At 43.1% G+C, this 20730-nt stretch overlaps 1 protein-coding gene across 5 annotated transcripts in view; it reads left to right on the forward strand.

Moving 5' to 3' along the window:
- The window catches only part of SYNJ2BP (synaptojanin 2 binding protein), a 133433-nt gene that overhangs the window by 10065 nt on the left and 102638 nt on the right, over positions 1–20730 (forward strand). Inside the window, exon 1 of one of the 5 annotated variants that reach the window (XR_008450136.1) lies at positions 17360–18935. The exons of the other annotated variants lie outside the window; for them this stretch is intronic. The gene's annotated coding sequence lies outside the window, so the exon portion shown is untranslated. Of the gene's footprint in view, positions 1–17359; positions 18936–20730 lie in introns of those variants that run through there. 5 annotated transcript variants of the gene reach the window in all.

Here is a 20730-nt window from a genome sequence, read left to right on the forward strand (position 1 = left end):
TCAGCTTATGCTACTCCACAGACTGTCAGTGATGCACAAAGAGGCGTGCTGGGTATGCACTCTAATAGAAAATGCCTTTGGCTGCTCTTAGAGAAGGGGAGTATTCCTGGCTTTGCCATGTTGGGATTGCATAGGAGGGAAGCAGAAATCAGGTAGGAAGCCAGGCTAGAAAAGGCGCAGAGATTTTGCAGAAGCAGGGAGAGTATCGGTGGGACACATGGCAGAGATGTGGTCTGCCTGGCACAGCAGTCCTTCCAGCCAAGTCCCTGCAGCAGTGTGGGGCTTCTTAGTCCCAGCTGAAATGTCACAAGCAATGTGGCTGAATTGCAGCATGAGTGCTGCAAAAAGTCAGTTTGTCTGCTTTCTCAGCAATTGAAGATCACAATTCTACAAAAAATTCCAGTCTTAAGTAATTTTTTTTTTTTAAATTCCTTGAATGTTTGCCCTAGCAGTGGTTCCACCTTTGCCAGTTAACTATAAACCACTGAGGAAGTGCATTATCAAGGAATCTGATCAAACTGTTAACTTTCTTCTAGTGGTAATTAAAAGAGAGTGTTTGAATCTGTACTGAGATTATACATTACAGTGGTTTATGGGCTCCACTGCATTTTGCTCAAAGGTTGAAACAGGACTTCAGATGTTCTTGTGTGAACACTTAGACACGCTGGCATGAGGTAGAAAAAGCCTTCCCACTCTATATTCAAGTTCTCCCTGCTTGGCAAGCTTTAACTAATTTCTCCTTGAACTGCTGGGATGTTCTATTTTGGCTACTGAATTTCTTTGTAGTGTATAAATGCTTAGAAGAATCCTGAATGGAGGATGTAAGAGCTCTGATCAGCTGAGTGAGAACACATGGTTCTGAAGCTGTGGTATGAATCTGGAAAATAAAACCAAACACAATCCAGCACGCAGACTTCTGTGACCATGGCTTAAAAAAAAACACAGTCAAAATGGTCCTTCAGGGAAACCACTGTTCTCTGCTACTGCCGTCTCTAAGTGCTGTTTTAAACGCTACCGCCAGAACATATATGACGATGTTCAAGGTGAACACCACAGCATGGAGATGTGGGCTGGATGTGAAAGTCACTGATTATAAAAGATTGGCTGGAGAGGGAGGAGGGTTTGGATACCCTTGAGGATTCAACAGTTGTTGCTAAAGGAAGAAGTCTGGGCCGCCTTGATGCATGGTTTGTGTTTGCTTCTGTCAATGTCTTGTGAGTTTCTGTACTGATTCTTTGAGAAGCAAGCCTTGCTTTCCCAAAATGCAGGCATATATTTTGCATAAAGTCAATACACCCTTGATTTTAAAGTGATTAAAGGGATTTGCTCTGAGTGGCTTCATCTGACTGAAACAGGCTCTGACAGTTAAGACTTTTTTCAACAGGGGCAACCATTTCTGATTTAGAGCTTAGCAGCTGGGGATACAGAGGGTGAATGTCTTGTGCTTGGAAAAGAAAATCAATGTTAGGCCAGCATTACCAGCATGCTTCTCCTGGCACTGGGAGCAGGTAGAATGAGAAAGAATATGGCAGGGAGTTGTCTCTCTTGCTTGTCAAATGCTGATCTATTTTAACAGCACCAAACTGGAAGCTGTGCTTTAAAACTTTGCTTTGCTATGGCCTTCTAGGGAATTTTCTGTGCCTGAAAGATACTGCTTTTTTTTTTCTTTTTCTTTTTTTTTTTTTTTTTGCTGGGCCATCAGCAAAACAAGTATGACATTTCTGCACCTAATTCTGCAAGTTTTCTGTCAGCAGCTCCTCCATGCACTGGAGGAACATAAGAACTTTTTCAAACCTGAAATGGAAACCACCAACTTGAGGCTAAATACAGGCCAAAGTTTGTTCTCTTCATTTAAGTTCATTGTGTTAATTAGATAGATAACTTGAGAGAGAAAAATGTTTTTCCCCTGTGGAGAAGAGATCTCTGTTTGCCCTTACTGAAAGGCAGAGAGGTAATTATCATCTGTGGGACAGGGATGGGTTAGCAGGAAGGAAACCTTAGTATGCCCCAAAGCTCTCTGCTTCAGATGCTGATTCAGAGATTAATTTGAATCGCTTGATTTGTCTTTTAAAAGTATTCTGTACATCTCCTGGATGGATTGAATGGTTTTGAAAGTAGGATGCTTGTTTTGTGAAACCACCAATAATGGCATATTTGTCATTCAACAATTACCCTGGTAAAGTCTTTCTGATGCATAGTATCAGTGTGATATAGCCCCCATACGTTTTATGAGGGCACTTGACATACTTTCTCCATCTGAACATAATTTTTAAGTGTATAGTAGAGTAGGGATTAAAAAAAAATTAATGAATACTGTGTATATACAGAAATGACCCATCTATACAATTATTGCCCGTTGAACACATAATTCCTGAGTGTTACTGATTCATTAGCAATTCTCAATTCCCAAGCTGGCACTACCAAATCAGAGCAGTGTTCTTTGCTGTGAGCAGTGGCTTATCTAAATATACATGAAATATACCTGTTGATGGTGGTTGTTTTATGTTCCTGTAAGTTGGGAAGCACTAATGCTAGGAAGAATGTGGAGCAAGGAAAATGAGGGATTAATGCAAATAACATGTTGTCACAGATGGTGAAAGAGATGAGTCAGACTTGGATGTGCTAATAGCTGTTACTGATGGGTGAACTCTTTCTCAAACAGTTGTTAGTGTGGTTTAAGCTTATTTGAGGGCATGTGTGTTTATCCTGGGCTTTAACAACACAGACTGTTCAAGAGCTGACAATCATAGCCACTTGTTCACATCTGCTTGCATACATGGCTGCATAGAGAGTCTCCAGCAAGATGATCTGTGCCAGGATCAGTGACTGGCTATATTGTTTTCCCTTGGCTAAGAGGATACATGTTGATTATTGAAGCCCTTAAAAGAGCAGGAAGAAGGCAGAAGAACAGAGAGCTTTAATATTTTACCCTGCACATCTTCAGCTTTGCAAACCAAAATAAGTGGCACGTTAGAGGTATCTAGTTATTCACACCAGAAGGAAAATCTCCCCATCAGTGGAGCTGTCTGTGTTGAAGACAGGGAGAGTTCTTCTTGCCTTTCACTTCTTTCACTGTCTAAACTGCTATTCCCCTCTTTTAGAAGAGGCTGCACTGATATATGAAATGTATTTAGGTGCTCTGTTGCCCATTAGTAGCACAAGCTGTAAAAACACACCTTGAAGATCTAGAGCTTTTGATGAAGCCAAATTCTTGCCTAGAAGACAAGATAAATTCTATCTTTGTACCCCTCTCATGAAGCTACTTTTTTGGCCATAAAGGTGAAAATTTTTGTCTGGAATGGAAACAAAATTGGCTAATAGCTTTCCTAGCAAATGCTGCAGGAAGAGAGCTCCTGTCCTTCCTCCTGCAGGTGAACTCTGTGTGGAAAATTAGTTGCTTCTCTCCTCCATGAACTTCAGTCTTCCTTTTCTCTCACCACTCAAATTTACCAGGAGGAAACATGGGACTCTTTCTGCTTACAGTTCTCTAGATTCCTCCCTGTGCTTTTTTTGGAACATTGTACAGTGTTTTCTATGTTCTTGTCCTCTGGAACAGATGCTGATCTTAGGAGATACTATGATTTTTGGTAGACACACCAAAGGAAGTCTGCACTAATTGTAGTGGTTTTGCTGATTTTTTGCAGGTGAGAAGAATGCCAACCTAAAAGACTCATTTTGGAAGCACTGTCTTTCTTTTTAAGGGACTCTTCTAGGCAGCTGCCAGTGCTCAGTTCATTGAAATGTTGCTGACTGGGTTTTTGTGACTCCCACAAGCTCTGAAGTTGTATAGCATTTAAAGCCAGCCCTTTAGAGATGGCAGCACCCAGAAAGATTTAGGAAAGTGCGATCTAATAATAATGCAGTGAAGCATGTGGAAGAGCTCCCAGCAGGTAGTGCTTTGTCTTCCAGGACAATTAAATAAGGCTACAGTGACCCTGTACTGTTCAGGGATTAGTACATGTATCCCTTAGAGATAGTTATTTCTGTGGAGAACCAAGCAATTAGTGGTGTTCTACCAGCTCCTTGCAGTTCCAGGTTGTTCCACTCTCGTATCTTGTTCAGAATTGGAGATCACTTAAGAATATTGGTAGATAAGGTTCTTTTATTCACAAAATGCCCTATCCTTTCTTTGTCTTTATCTTTTCCTCTTTCAAACCTCAACAGTTATGGCAACAGGAAGCTGGAGGCCAGTAAGCAGCTGGCAGAAACACAGGCTGTAGTTTCTCGTGAATTCAACAGCACAGTGGTGGAATCACAGTAGCATTACTGACAGTCGCATGGAGTGCATTTGGAGCTTACAGGTGTCATACCACAAAAGCTAAGCATGGAGCACAATCAGCATAAAAAGCACAAAGTCTTGAATACTATGTGAGATCAAATTTTACTTAATTTTTTAAAACAAGAAAGGTGACATATTATTAGTAGTGATTAACAACAAGTTAACAATAACAGCTTTAATGGCAATGCAAGAGAATAAATATAGTGATTAAGAAAGATACATAACCAATTGGCCTATTATCATCATCCAGGTCTGCAGTCCCTGGGGAGCCCCTTTTGCTATAAAGATTTGGAGACCCTGTCCTGGACAACTGCGGGGTCCTGTACAGTGTGTCCACTTATAGACAGGAGTCTCCAAAGATCACTGCAAGAGTATCCAGCTTTTATATCTTAAAAAGGTGGAATCTCTGGTCTCAGCTGCCCACTGCCTCACCTCTTGGAATGTGGCCAAGGCCCTTGAAGGGAGATAAGCTGCAATTAAGGTGGCACAGCCCAATTCTACTGATAATGCGACTATGATGCATTTTCTCACACTCTATGTATTACGAATAACACAGTACAATTCAACTGATCTTATCTGGCTTTAGTGCAATGCCCTTCTTTTAACCTAGCAAGTTTTCCACGAATGAGAGAGATTGTGTTTGTGGCAAAAAGTAGGTTTGACAACTATGGAGTTAGATACTAGTGTTCCAGGGTTTGCTTTCCAATATATTTGTATCTAATCCCTCCTGCTGTTGGCGTCTCTTGTTGGAACTGTACTCTACAGACTGTTTTTCGGACATATCTATACCATGCTTCAATCCATTATTTTTTTGTCTGCTGAAAGTTGCCTTGCCTCAAAGTGTTCCCAGTTGTAGGATAAAAAAAATACAATCTATACACCAATAAAGTGAAAATATTTGGAAACTGTTACCTTTATTTTGCCCCATATTTAAATTGTGCAGATTTACCAAGTGTAATAGGACAGATTAATTCTTGATTTGATTGAAGGGCATTGAAAGGCTGAATAAGTCCTTAGTTATCTGCGAACAGAAGTGAATGATCCAAATCTCAGATGTCAGTCCTACTCTCCTGAACTTTAAAGAAATATGACTGTAGTTTCAGTTCAAACTCCATGGCTTGGCTTTGTATACCTACTGGTTTGAAGCGAATGTAATGTTTTAATTAAGTGAAATAGAGCTACATGAGTTTGACAATCTGAATTCCTCTTTAGAATATTGCTGTCTCTCAGGAGATACCTGCACTGGAAGTGTTTCTTTCTGCACCATGGTTCTTAGAGTGCCATTTTATCCAGTCATTTTTAATGAAAAGTTAACCTAGAAGTAATAGTATTTGAAGACTATCACTTCTGTCTCACAGCTACATCAACCCCATTTTTGTGTACTCAGCATTATATTTAGATGCACCCCCTGCAAAGCGACAGCTCTAATACTTGGACTTCTGCATACCTGTACTATATGGACTATCTACAATATCCATTTGTCTGACAGCTATTCAAGGCAATGTCTAGATGTGCAAGGTATGAGAATGTGTGTCTATGTCTGCATTTGGTGACGGACTTTAGATTTAATCCTAAAATACCTCCTAGGTTGCAGCTATAAAGCAGTATTGGGTAAGACCAGTTCAGCATGTGTCAAGTTATGTGGTGGCATGTGTCAACAAAACAGCTCTTCTACACTCACGACTATTTTTAGTGCTGGGGCGTCCTAGAATACTGCAGCTGCTGCTGCCTGCATTGAGATGCTAAGGGCTTCACTTTGGCCTCCTGTTAGCTTCTGCTCCTGGGATCTCTTGTGCCTCTGGGTTTTGGTACCCAGTCACCTAGAAGCAGAGCAGACGGAATCAGAGCCTTTACAGCACTCTGGGATTGGAAGGACAGAAGAAGCAGAGACTGGAACTGTCTGGACCTGCATGCCAGTGAAACTTTACTAAATGGACTTTCTGCAGTGCTCAAAGCAAGCCATAAGAGTGCTCCAAGTCTTCAGGACATGAAAAGGAATTACATTCTTTACAAGCTCATCTAAAAGGTGATAGTAGTGCTGCTCACTTACACTTGCTTGCTCCTGTGAGTCAAATCCTCATAGGAAGCATGTTTGTAATTTGGGGATCAGTAGAGGCACTGGCAAGGGAACACCTCTATACAGCAGCATGCACACAGTGATGCAGCCAGTGTTGTGCAACAGAGGAGGTACTACCCAGGACCTATTCTGTCCTGCCCCTCAGAATCATGGCCACATCTAGCCTTCGCCACTGTCTGTAAAGAGCACGGTGAGTTCAGTTAGGCTAACTGAGCATTGGCCAGTGGGCATGTGCTGAAAACTGTGAGAAAGTAGGGAGAAAGGGGGCATTCTTTTGTCTTTTCTGGAGGGAATAATTTTCAATTCCTTTTAAAGAACATTATATCACAGGGGCATTTAGGCTTCAGTGACCGTAGACTTGACACCACAAAACGTTCTCATCACTGCCTGAGAGGCCCTTGGCACCTTGCAGAATTGGACTGCACCTCATCATTCACATTAGACTGGCACGTGGGCTTATCCTTCTTTCCCTACACCTTGTGTTGCTCTCTGAGTGTGGTAAGACACCTCCTCTTTCCCCCATGCCATGATTCCCAGACCTATGAAATCGCTGATGTCTCTTGGCACTAAAATCTGATCTGTTCCCTGTGTCTTTTGTATCTACTTTTGCTTCTGAACTCAGTGAGGCTTCTGACCATAGTTTCAGTATATTAGGAGAGGAACATTGTTTTTAAAAAGCAAAGCAAACAACATGAATTCTGAGCAGGAAAGCACTTTCAAGGTGTAATTAATTTTATGGCAAAGTGCTTTCAAGCTGTATACAAAATAAACAAAAATCCTAAAAAAATCCTTCAACTATGCAAAGCAGAACAAGCTTGGCACATTAAATAACATGTTAATAAGCATCTATAAAGCAGATGATGGTTTCAATCTGATTTATTTTTCAGTCTGTGGAGACAGCTGATGAATCATACATGGTTATGGCACTTGTGAATTGCAAGTCTCCTCGTGACTGAAGGTAAATGTCAAAGACACCATGTGTTGGAACAAGATGTTTTGCTTGGTAGGTATGGCTTATTCAGGAAACGGGCTTCTGTTTTATACATACACACTCTACATTGCTCAGTTGAGCATATCGGTTCCTTGGGCACCCATCCTGTAGCTGTCTTGTCTGGTGGAATACCTTCTCCTCGTTTAGGTAAAGAGTGTTTTCTTTGGTAATGGAGAAGGGACAGGGTATGATCAATGAACCTTTTCTCTTTGGCACTCCTCCTGACCTTCCAGGGCTTCTCTCAGAGAGGCAAAACCTTTCCTGGAGGACCTGGCTTTGAAGTAGTTCCCTGGAGATTTTTCGTATCTCCTGGTCTCTTTTAGTCTCTCACTGCTACCAACACAGATCTGATTCTGGGGATAAATACAACAGCCCTGATGCTGACTTTTGAGAGAGGAGAAGAGAGAAGTGTGCCCCCCACCCTCAGCTTTTGGGCAGGTACAGTTGTAGTCAGCAAACTTTGCTCAAAAGCAAGTGCTGTTCTTGTCAGGCAGGGTCTGTGTGTCTGCAGGCCAATCAAAGGCGAAGTGGGAAGAAAGTGGAAAATGACGTCATGCTTGCAGCACTGCTAGTGAAGCACCCTCCAGAGAATATGTTCTATCCATCAGAAACACAGCACAGAATTTTTCCTGTTGAGCCTTGCATTTTCTCCCTTCACCTGAGAAGCTAGTGTAGCTCAATGAGATTGGGAGACTCCAGGTACATGGATCATCATAACTTTTAAGACCTGTGTATCACTGGTGTCTTACTGAATGCATATGAAAGAATGAAGTATGCTTTGGGCCAGTCATGAGGGAAGGGCAGGATTGGTATGAGTGAAGGTACTGGTTTCCTTGTAGCTTGACCTCAGCAAGTCAGACATGGGACAGGTATGACCTTTGTTGAGTACATCAAAAGATTAGTTTAAAAAAACATTTTTATCTATGACTGTTCTAGTAAAATATTCATCAATGAAAAATGGAGCTTCAAGATCTGGCAAACATCTGTACCAAGATGCATCCCTAGTAGTCCTGAGTGGACAGAGGTGCCTTTGTGCACAGTGTTGGTCTTCATGTACATGTGGAGCACACCTCTGGTGGCTGCACTTTGATTCCTGTAGCTCCATATTCTGTCTCTTTCCTCCAAAATCTTGCTTCTTGTCTATCTGCTTGACCTATGGCCATTGACTGCCACTGCTCTGCTGCTGTGTACCTCAAAGAAGTTGAGGTCCTGAGCCAATCCCTGTAACCTCAGGTACTTTGCTGGATGCTGTTTTTGAACTATCCTACTTTCTTCTTTTTGGATGCTGCCTTACAGCTGTCATGAGGTAACATAGGGCAATTTATAGGGAACTGTTCATATCATATTCTGGAGTAGATTCCTTATTTCCTATAGGAATGATTTATCCCCTCTTTTGTTGTAGTCCCAGGGAAAGTAAGCTCATCTTTGGACAGTGATGAGTAATGCTGTGAAATAAAGGGAGATGGGGACATAGCCCTGATTCCTTTGTTGGAATGGGAAGTAGAGTTATTCCTTGCTGTTACAGACACTACACACATCTAAGAAGACCTTATATGTGAAAGTCACCTTACTGTTAACAATGAATTTCGTAGATGTAAAATTCAGGTGTTCTGAATTGTTCTGAGTTGTCACAGGTATATATGTATGTAGAAACATAGCTGAACTGGTGCAAAGGATATTGTTGACTCTCCCTCAGCTCCTGGGGCCAAGGATACAGTTCCGGGCTGGATGAGTTTAGCTGAGTGGTAGGGACAGGAGATGCCACTAAGCAGATTTTAAGAAAATTCCTTTAAACCAACATTTTTCTGAATCTGCCATCTGAATCTCTCTTCTCATACCATGTCCAAGAGATGTGATTAGCAGAGATATTTCAAAAGCGATGCAGTTCAATATAATGGAAAACACCTGACCTGTATTTGATTCCATTTGGAATCTCAGTAGCAACTGCAAATGAGGCCAAGCTGAATTCTATCACCATAGTGAGATCTCAAGAGCCCCTTTGGAGTATGCCCAGAATATAAAATACAGCTAACCTCCTTGCAGTTATTAGCATGACAGCTTTCTGAGTAGGAGAGAGAGGGTGCATATGTGCGTGATTTGGTGGTTAAAGATGGAGTCATGCTGCTTAAATTTGTAAAGATGAATTTGTTGAGGCCTTGATGCTTGATGAGACTGGGATGCTTTTAAACCGGGGAAGGAGAAAGGTTGGATGCTCACTGGGATTCTATTTTGCAAGCAGTTCCTTTTTTACATAATGACAGGAGTTCTACAGCAACGTGTCTTAGTAAAAACTGGCTTTTTAATCCAAAAGGCTAGGAGTTTCTGTTGTTGTTGTTTTTCTGAAAACATTGATTTCCCACTCAGTTTCCATGGGATTTAATGAAAGAAGCAAATTCCCTTCTACGTTGTTCACAGAGAGACTCTGAGAAAAGGTGAGGGGATTTGGGCAAAGAGAGGGAAATCGTGCACTGAACTGTTGCCAAAAATTCTTCTTTTTTTTTTTTTAATGTGTAAGTGGATCTATATATACATGTGAATACACACCCATATGTGTACATATTTAATGAAGCCCTGACTTTCCTTTTCAATTCTAATAATCCTGGTTCCTTTAATGATGGTCAAAATCTGCACCTGTGGTTTCACCCTTCAGTTGGCTCCAGTCTTTATGTTGGATAAAACCCTGTTCATTATCTAGCCCCTCTTTTCCTCATTCTCTGATGTTGTGTTGGGCCCATGCCCTCTGCATCCTTGCGTACTAAAACCAGTACAGCCTCCTGAATCTCAGAGAGACCTCAAGAGCATTACAGATGATAATTCTTGGGCAGAATAGGGATGTCTGATGAATTTAAACACTATGCTTCTCCTTTATTACCCTCCACCCACCCAGTTAAACACAGCAGATCTTCTCATTGTATTTTTAAAAATTTTTATTTATTTATGTTTTCTCCCTATAGGCTGTACCCTTGGCTTAGTCACACCATAGTGCTTTCAATGTTAGGATGCTTTTGTTACAGTCGAGCCTTGTATGGCTGAGCTTAGCTGGTCTGGCGCTGGGAGAACTGTCTCTGCTTTCTCACCTAGCTAGCAGCATTCCTCCTTGGTATAAGTACATTCATTGCAGCCTTCCTTGTTTCACACTTAAAGAGGTGTGTCTGCAGGCTTTCTGCTAGTAGTGTTAAGGCAGCGTAGTTCTTATCTGTCACTTTAGCACATCTTAGCCAGCAAAGGGATTGTGCTGGTCTAGTACTCCCTGCCAGCCATTTTCTTCTGTCTTACTTGGTGGTGAGCAGGCAATTATATAGGACACACCATTTGGGTCTATATATCCCATAAGTCTTTATTGTCACAAAGAATACAGGTAGTGTTGCTGCTGGACTGTAACTGAGGTTTTTAGCTGTTGAAGAGGAAAACCAAAAGTAGTTGCTATTTACACAGCTACTTTGACATATTTTGGTGTCTAGATCAGCAAGGACTGACCATTCAACTCAATTGATTTGCAACCCAAATGATTTGTTTTCCCACTTTTTTCTTTTCTTTTATCACATCTGAAAATAAAAAGACATCCTGCCAGCAGCCAGATCCCTTCCCTGCCTTTTGTCAAATAATAGATAACCAGAACTAGCTGGAGTTCTTAGTGGAAATAAGAGAGATGTTTGGAACAGACCAGAAGTTAAGCCTGATGTATCCTCACTTCTGAAAATATGAGATAGAAATGTGCCAAGACTCTGATGGGATGGGTTCAGTTTTCAGCTGCTGCCTCCTCCTTTTTCCCTCCTCTTCCCCTTTTCCTATCAGCTTCTCTGTAATCTCCCTCTTCTGGCTGTTCCAGTATTACAGAAGCAGGAGCTGCCCTCTGTCGTTGCTGAGGAGCTGTTGAGATCTGTCCCATGTCAACATGAGCTTCCTGGCTAGGATTTCCTCTTGGACTCAAAGACGAATTCTAGGGCAAGAGAAACTTGGGAGGAGGAAAATGGATAAGACTAGAAAACAGAAGAGCTGAAGGATATTGTCTTGTCCAGTTGATGAGAAAGGACAGTGATGCTGGGTTGGGGCTGGGGGTGATGTGTAGGGTCTGTGTCTTCCTGCACAGTTCTTACCCCAGTACTCCATTACAGATTCTGTGGGAGCCACATCAGCCTGTCTCCCGCTCAGCAAGTTCTGCCCAAGAAGGGGACTTGTTCTTCTTCTCGTCTCGCAGCACTGTCACTTTTTTCTGCTATTCCCCTCATCTAGCGGGTGAGATGAGGAGTCAGAATATAAGTGAGGTGTTAGTCTAGGAATTCACAGTCTTCTGGCAGGAGACAGGGAGAGAGCTGAATGAAGTTAAGCCATATACTCAGACTGCACTCATGAACTTCATATGGCGTGACTGGTATCTTTGGAGCCTTAATGTTAGGACAACCATTTAGCCTCTTGAATAACATGAAATGATGCTAAGTGCATGTGAAATCAAGGTAGCAGGTGTGACAGGGTTATCTTATCGGAGCAGTTGAAAGAGCAGATGGCATAATTTAAGTCCCCAAGTTCTTTGGACAAGATCTATTGGATACTGGAAGATACAATCCTTACATCGTTGTAAAGCATGTCATAATCTTAGATTCAATACATGACAATCAAATTGTAAGTCATAAAGCGTGGAAGAAAAAATACACTATATGGGTAGGAGTGTTGGATTAGAGTAGCTGGAAGATTTTGCTATCTCAGTCTATTGCTGTCCCCTGAAGTGCTGCGTCTTGTACTTACCCTGCCTCTGTTAGAATCTTCCTAAGGGTGTATTTTGCTTATCAATAAGGCATCATTTTCTAAGTAATAATCATGCAGGAGCTTTTATTCTAGAAATGCCTATCTGACAGACTAACATATGCACTCTGTTTCAGAGCTGGAGATCCTTCCTTGCAGTTATTTTATACATGACAGTTATAGTTGTTATAGATGGTGACTGTGAATACTGCTGTGCAAAGGTGCAAGCAAGGGCAAGGTAGAGACTATGTATATTTTCAAGGCCCACAGAAAGATAAAGGAAATCTCTTCATGGAATAAAATAATTGGTGACAGGCAGTACACTGTAAGATAGGGCCTGAGCAAAGCTAAAGGATGTGATCTGGGAGCATCTGAAAATGCAGGGAACCAAAGATGCACACGTGTGTGTGTGTGGTGGGGGAAGAGAGTGAAAGAGAAGGTGTCGGGAATGACATATACAGAGCAAAGTACAGAGTTCATTGGGAGGAGCAAGCCCGCTATGGCTTTTTGCTGTCTTGGCAGAAATAGGAGCTTGTGTATATTTTTTGTGAGCCAGCAGGACTGTACCTGCATAACACCCTTACCGTTATCATATTTTTTTCCTAATATGAACATAGGCCTCTGGCACTGGCATACTGCTTAGGTACAGTAGGCAACACAGGAAGGATGATACTATTTTATTCTATTTTATTATTTTGTTTTTAACTTCATTTCAGGGCTTTATCCAGAAAGAAGTAGATATCACTGTCTCTGTTAGGCTAGGTTATGGCTGTTAATGGGAATGTTCGGTCTTTACTGTTCATGACACTTACAGTGGCAGAACGGGAAAACTCTGGTATATGTCTGAAGGAATATTGACATTTTTATATACTTACTTCATTACTTCAAGCAAAGTTACGAGGACAATCAGTACCTCAGGAGAAGTGGGCTTCTATTAGCTGTTCATTCCAAGACTAAACATACAAAATTATATACTTAGGCCTGTGGTCTTCAATTTTTCAGTGACTGAGGGTTAAAGAAACCTGTGTTAGCCGTGAAGCTTGTTGATAAGATTGCCACGTTGTCTTAATTAACTCTTATAATAAGTTAATCCATTAGCCTGCAGTGCCACCTAGCCTCCTCATCCTTTGGAGAGTGGGCAGTATGGCATGAATATTTAGAAAGATAAAAACTAGTCAGAAAACATTAATGTAATGATCTTTTATCTTTACACAGAGGGGTAATTAATTCAATCTCATCAGAAGATTTTCATCACCAGTCTGAAAATCATTGCCCTGATATTAACCAATGTGTGGGGGGGAGAGGAAACAGGAGAAATAGATGATTTTTCTTCAAAATGTTCAATGCAAGTCTTACTCATAATTTGTAAGGTCTAAGCTTGGTAAGGAAGCAGCCAAGCTGGTGCATGACTGCTAAATATTTTAACAGTCTGATTCATCTCAAAGTGATTCAGAGACTATTGATAGTAATTCTATCAGGAGTTACCATCTCTGTGGTGAAGTTGGTGTGGTTAGTGACATACAACTGATGCTTTTTAGCTTTTCACAGCATTCATGAGTTAAAAGTATGTGGGGAAATGAAGGCAGCAAATGGAGTTCTACTGGGACACTGATATTAGCATCTCTACTACCTCAAGAAGTCATATAGAATTAGCTCCTATCTGTGTGTGGGTCCCAGGGCACACTGCTGAGGGGAAAAACAGCCCTGGAAAAGGGGAAGCAAAACTCTGTTGCCTACCCTTCCCAGACATGCCTTGGGGAGCTACGGCTGCTGCTGTCCCATTCCTCCTTCTTCCTTGATTCATCATTGGGTGAGAGGAAGTTGATGTGCTTCAATTTGGAGAGTGGCTATGGCAAGATAGATGTTTGGCTGTGTTTCACGGGGAGCCATGCTCCCAGAACTGGAGGAAAAGATTGAGCTATTAGCAAGGATGCAGGGTGGGAACAGAATCCCCAAATCAGGTTGGATGCAGAAGGCTAGTGAAGGGTAGGAAATATGTCCTTGTATCCATGAACTCTATCAACTCTGCAAGAAGCCTGTGTGCCTCTCCCAGTCTTTGTACCCTACCTGTCAGCAGAACTTTCTCTATCACTGTTGCAAGCAGAAGTGTTTTTTCCTTGCCCTTTTGGCTGGATAGGTTCACATGTTTTGTTTGCTGTTCAGATGTTGATCTGACTTCTCTGTTACAGGATTGCTAATAAGTGATGGGAAAAACAAATTTAAACAATCCACTTCTGACTAATATGTTTCCAAGACATAGCTTCTACCTTCCTAAGTAACAAATGCATTTAATCTGAAGCTTTGGTTTTCTGTAGTTCTGTACAAACAAGCAGCTTTTTGTTTTGGCACCATTAGCTAGAATCTCCCTGCATTTAGATTTGAAAGAGCTTAGCATATAGGTATTTTGTGAAAGACTACAAATGGTGACTAAACCTGGAACCACTCTCTTGAAGTGAACAAAAATAGGCAGAAAATGTGGGCTGCCGTGAGTTGCCTTTGTGCAGTGCTCTTTCAATTAGTTTGTCATTGCCAAGCCTGACCTCAAACTAAGCTAAAGGAATATGGGTGTGATGGGAAGCCATTGCTGGTTTTGTTTGATATGGATTTCAGCTTATGTTAAAGACATAAGTATTCAAAAACAGCGGTATTCAAAAACATTGGTAGCCCAATTGTGTTATTTGTACCACAGCAGGTTTAGGCAAATTTGGGGGTGGTAGGAGTGAGGGGAAAAAATAATCTATTGAATTCCATCTCCAAATTCTGCTAGATTTTCCTCTTTATTAACAGACATTCCTTTACTCTTTGATCTGTTGGATTACAGTGATCATGTTTTTCTGATATTCAGATTTGTCACAACCCAGCCTGGGCAGTCACTGGGGTAAGACTCCGGTAAAATTTATGGGTTCAGTACCCATTAGGCTAAATGAAGGCAAAATGATGCCAAATGGTTGATCTAAAAGGAATTTATTTGTACAGACATTCTTCGGAATAAGATTGCCATTGGCATGCAAAATCTGTGTTAAGGGAAAAGAAAGGGAGAGAAAAGGGAGGAAAGGGAGAGAGAGAGAGAGAGAGAAATGCAAGGACATCACTTGGGTTTGAGTCCTCCTTTCTCCCAGGATGGTGGGTGCACTGCTAATGGCACTGAGTTTGCGGGTGCTTAGGGTTCTGAGGTGAGTCCAAGGTACCATTTGGCCCCTGTTCTCCCTACCAGCAAGACTGCAGCATGACCTTTCTGGGCAACAACCTCTCAGTGGCCCGAGCAGTGTGGTTTTTGAAGTAGCTTGGCCTTTATCTCTGGATTCTTTGTTCAGCTGCCAACACATGGTAGGAGGGATCAGAGCACATCAGGCAGACCAAGTTAACTGAAGGTATTATATGCCATCATGCTGATTTTCTGGGTCTCTCTCAGACTGCAACAGGAGTGAAAAACCACAGTGGCTTGATTGGAGTAGTTTTGGGCATTCTCTGCAGAGGGACAAAGATTGTCTTGGTCCAAGAGTGAGGCAGCTTAAACACACTCAGGGTTAAGCAGCATCTAGCTTCTTGGATCAGCACACATTAATGTTAGGACACTTGTAGTCGGACTGATCCCTTCTCTGTCTGGAGTTACAGTAACTCTCCTAGAGGATGGGGCAGAAAAAGGAAATGAAAGGGATCACTGGAACACTCATGAGGCTAAGTTGCCATGATAACTCCTTTCTATGAACATTCAGGGAGTCTGGAGCAACGCTTGTAATGTAGCTTTCACAGTTAGTAGGGGGTGAATTTCAAGTTAGGGGCAGTGAAACCAGGTCTTAATGAGCAAGTGACACTTACTGTTTGCCCTACAGCAAAAGTCCTTTAAATAACAAATGCACCTTTAGACTGCCTTTGATCCCTTAAAGCAAGAAGATGTGTTTAAAGAGAAGCTTTTAACTTTAAATTTAATTTCTTCTTCTGTCTCTAAAATTTACGAGTGGAATTCTGGTCTCAATTAATAGGTTGAGTGTCCCATGTTCCCCGCCCTTCAGTAATTACTTTAGAAATATTCATAAGACAAAACATTTAATCTTGTGACTGCCTGTCACTTTCCCAAATCCTAAGTACTTAGAGATGTTTGTCCCTGCAATGTAGATCTGTTTTAAGCCTCTTAATTTATTTTAGTGAACTCTGGGCACAGCAGACATTAGAGTTAATTTAGCAAGTGAGCGTGTGGACAAGTGTGGGAAGAGCTTGTGTACTGCTTTTCTTTTCCAATTACATCAGTTGGTCTAATAGAAGCTATTCCCTCTCCTTCCAAGGAGGAGAGAAATCAGCAATCGCCACCACCAGAGCAGGAGACACCCAAAAGCCGCAATCTCAGGGTATCTTCTACAGATCAGCAGTAGCCCTGTAGGATTCAGTAGGGGGGTTGTTTTATAAATTAGGGCATGAATGATGGTGCTTAGTCACTTACAGATGGAGCTTTTCATTGCTTCACAGTCTTTAAGATGATGATAGGGAATCAGTCTGTCCTTTTAGCAGTATCTGGACTCTGAGATCCTAGGGTGAAGGAGCAGGCATCTTTTTTCACCTGAACAAACTGCTCTTGCAGGCCCAGGCTGCTGAATCAGTGTGTTAAAAGCATGTAATAGGGAAGGTGGAGTTGGTGGGCTGGGTACTGGCTCAGCTACTATGACATGAGTGTGGAATTTCCTAGCTCACCCATGGAATGACTAGCCCAGATGTGCTTGGGTCCCTGCCATACTGCATGCCAAGGCCCAAGCTATTCCTTTGCCTTTTCAAAATGGAAGTGCACACCGTTGGGGCAAAGTAGTTCTGGGTCTCCTTTGGCACTGTGTGGTAGAGAAGTTTTATGTCTGAGTCTGTCATGCTAGCACTTACCTATGCAAAACATGGACTCGCTTTCCTTTCATGCTGCCTACCTCCACCACAAACCCTCTTGCATGCTCCATAATAATTCATTTATAAGACTACACCTCTATGGTCTTGGTCTTCTCTTGACAAAGGGAGGTGAGACTTCTCCCAGACGGGATGGTTCCATGCAGCTGAAGACAGTACTACAAATGACTGGGGCATGCTGGGCTTTGCTGATGTAATGGGCTCCCTGCAATTTTCATTTAGATCTGATTGGCTGTGAGCTGGCAGAGAGCTTCAGCTATGCCTCCAACTCAGATGAGGTCATCCCGGCTTCTTTTTTTTTTTTCTTTTTCTTTTTTTTTTTTTTTTTTTCCCGGCTTCAGAAAGTCTGTGCTGTCTGAACCTGAACATTTAAGGTCAGACTGATGATTCCCACGCCACAGCAAACCTCCTGGTGCAGGAAAGCCCGTTCCTCCATCTCTCTCTCCCTCTCTCCCCCCGCCACGGCTGCACCCTTTCTCAGCACCATCACAGACCCTGCGCTCCCTTTAAAGAAAGAGGAGGAGCAAAATGAAGATGAATTTACCGCAGTGGATTTTATAATGAACTCTCGCATCCAGTTCAAAGACGAGTGTTTGTTGGCAAGACAGTGCAGAGCTTCTGGGCCTAACAGGAGGGCGAAGTAGTTCCAGGACGAAAGAAACTCGAGACCCTGCCGCTGCCAGAGAAAAACTACTCGCATTACTCACCCTGCCCAGTCGCTCCGTCCCTTCCCCGCCCTCCTGGCTTGTGCCATGCAAAACTGCATCCAACCAGTAGAGGACGGAGTAGGTACCCCAGGCTGTCAGTCAATAGGATCTGCCCTGCTCGGGAAGAACTGATCCCGAAATAAGGACTGACCCTGGCGGACAGCAGAGAACACATAGCTGGGGGTGCCCAGACCCGATCCTGCACCATTCCTGGAAACATCATCCCGGCTCGGCATCTTCCTTCCTCCATCCCCGGCAGCGGGTAATCCCACGCTATCTCCCGCGGAGAACTGCCCTCTAACTTCGGCGCCGCCTCCAGGTCTGCTTGCACGGCTGTGGGCAGGATGGGGGTTGCAGCATCTCTCCTCTGCTCCGGGGGCAGCCAGCTCATTCCTCTTCCTTCTCCCACGGCCGAGCCCCTCGCTGGAGCCTCTTTGGCACAGCCTCTACGCGATGTCCTGCCAGAGGCGGAGAGCCCTTCCCGGAGCGCCTGAGCGCTGGGTGAGCTCCAGCACCGCGGACAGCTCCCCGGCGGCCCGAGATCCAGCACCGCGGACAGCTCCCCGGCGGCCCGAACCCCAGCACCGCGGACAGCTCCCGGCTGCTGGAGTGCCAGGGCTAGAGCGCGGGGTGCCGTCGGGCCCGCGGAAGGGACATCAGAGCTCCGCTCCGGACCCGCTTCGTGCCTTGGTGCCCCGGTTTATTGTGTATTGCTGGCAGCCCTGTGCTGTAGCGGCACGCTGCTCTGCCGAGAAGGACGCCGAGAGATACATGCAGGCACGCTACCACCCTCCTCTCTCACGAGCCAGAAGGGGGCTTATCTCTGGGCTCAGAGTCTGTTTGGCTTCGGTGGATCAGGATTTACAAGCCTGGATGGTGCATGGTTGCAGTGTTGTATAAGTCTACAGACCCCGAGGTGCGCTACAGAGTTAGAAAGAAATATCGAATCTGTCGCACTGTGGAGGGGTAAAATAAATCCTATACAACCATCAAAACCAGCCCAAACCTTCCTGCCTCCCTGCAACCAACTTTACCCCCAGCCCTCCCAGTCTTGCAACTATTTCCTCCTTTCCTCCTCCTTCCGTGCTCCTTCCTTTGGAAACTGTAGGATGAGACATTTTCTTCTATCAGTCTCAGGGTAAAAACATAAGCTGGTGGCAGCAACACACGTCTGTCAGGGACTGAAAGGTTTTAATCCAGCCTCTACTGCAATCAACAATGGCAAATGAACCAGTGATTCTGAATGTTTATGACATGGTGAGTGTGAAACAGTACTGACTCTTTTCTTTGGGAGGATTTGGGAGGGGGTGGGTGGAAGTCAGGCCAGGTGGGAGTTCGTGCTTGGAGGCAATCATCGTGTGAAGATGAGCCAAGCACAGATCCCTGGGGAGGCTGATCCCCACTCCTGCAAACTCCTTGTCCAAGCATGTCATGTTCTGAATGTCAGAGATGATGCTGATCCTGGCTTTTTCATTTGAAATGTTGATCATATTGGGTCAGATTACAGGCAAAACTGTGCCTGACTTTCTGCAGGATCTTTCAGGAACAGCACTGGGTCATAGGAGGACTTTGTAATTTCCCATGTCCCAATTAAGGAAGGAGATGTGATCATCTCTCTTTTTGTTACAGCTAATTGGCCTTTAATTTTGAGTGAGCAAGTATTGCCAGGCTGTAGGAAAGGGGTCAGGATTTCATCCAGGGAGGAGAAACAATTGTAGAATTTCAGTAAGGACATAGTTTCCAGGCTAATAATCTGGATCAGTCCCTTCAGGACTGTAGTTAATAATTTTCTCTGAAGGTTAATTGCAACAGCAGGAATAAGAAATTGTCTGAACTGGTGAAGTTTCAGCACAGGGAAGGGCACAAATATATACTGTTTGGCAGTGTTTCCTGAAAGTTCACAGTGCAGCAAGTGGCTTTCCTAGCCCTTCTTTTGCAAGGGGAAATGCAAGTGGGAATTATCTGTGCTAACAAATCAGAAGATCCAAATCCTAGCCTTGGTACAAGCCCCCAAAGAGAAGAATGTTTGCCACAACTTGTTTGCTTTCTGGTCTAACAGAAGCTTAGGAGAGATATGTTCAGATGAGGAACACTTTGATGATGATGATGGATGTGCCTTCCATTTTTTTTGTTTATGAACTAATGGTTAAAAAAATGTGGTTTTCAGATCTTCCACAAATTTATTGAACTTTGTTGGGAATAATATAACCTTATGAGGCCCAGGTGCTGACAGAGCTCTAAATATTTAGCTCCAGACGTTTAAGATTATGGCATGCAGTTGCTTTTTGTTATCAGCCAGTGACAACTTTCAACAGGAAGCCCACAGAGTAGTGTGGGGAATCCAGAGAATAGACACTAAATAGATTAGGAGTGGGTTGCTGTAAATGTTAAACCTCTTCTTACAAAAAAATTAAGCGATCTTTTGTTGGATAAAAAAGCTAGATTGTTTCCTGAGGGAAGAAGGAGCATTAAGGGCTGTTTAGGTAGAACTCTATCTGTATTGAAGAACAATGTGGAAAGCACTACTGCATTGGCTTGAAGCTGCCTCTTCCAGAGCTAATAGTAAAGTTGTGCAAGTTGGTGTAAAATCCTTCCCTAGACTTGGGTCTTGAGTATTTAGTGGTCAGTTGCTTGGTGGCCTGAACCGTGAACTCCCCCAGCTGGTCTTCACACAGGTCTAGTGACCCAAGCAAGTGGTAGCTAGTGCTTGGTAACAAGGAACTGGCATTGCCAATGCATACACAAGAGTTTCTCCTTAATACTTTGAGGAAGATAAAGGGGTTGGGTTGCCCTTTATTATATTCACTGTCTTCCTTGCAGTTTTTTAGTTTGTTCTGCAGCAGGCTGTGTTCTGAACCGTCCTCTCTCAGCCACTGTTGAGCTGTCCTAAATCAGCAAGTATTATGCTACTGAGCTTAAGAGATCTGAATATTGGATGGACATGGTCTTTGCCTTTATTTTCATGTGTTTGACACCAAAGATGAAGCCCAAAGGAATTATGGGAGGAGGGGCTTGCTGCTCATGGTCACTGTGTTCCGAGATGGATACTCAG

This window comes from Cuculus canorus, chromosome 5 (genome assembly GCF_017976375.1).
Source record: "Cuculus canorus isolate bCucCan1 chromosome 5, bCucCan1.pri, whole genome shotgun sequence".
Classification (NCBI taxonomy): domain Eukaryota; kingdom Metazoa; phylum Chordata; class Aves; order Cuculiformes; family Cuculidae; genus Cuculus; species Cuculus canorus.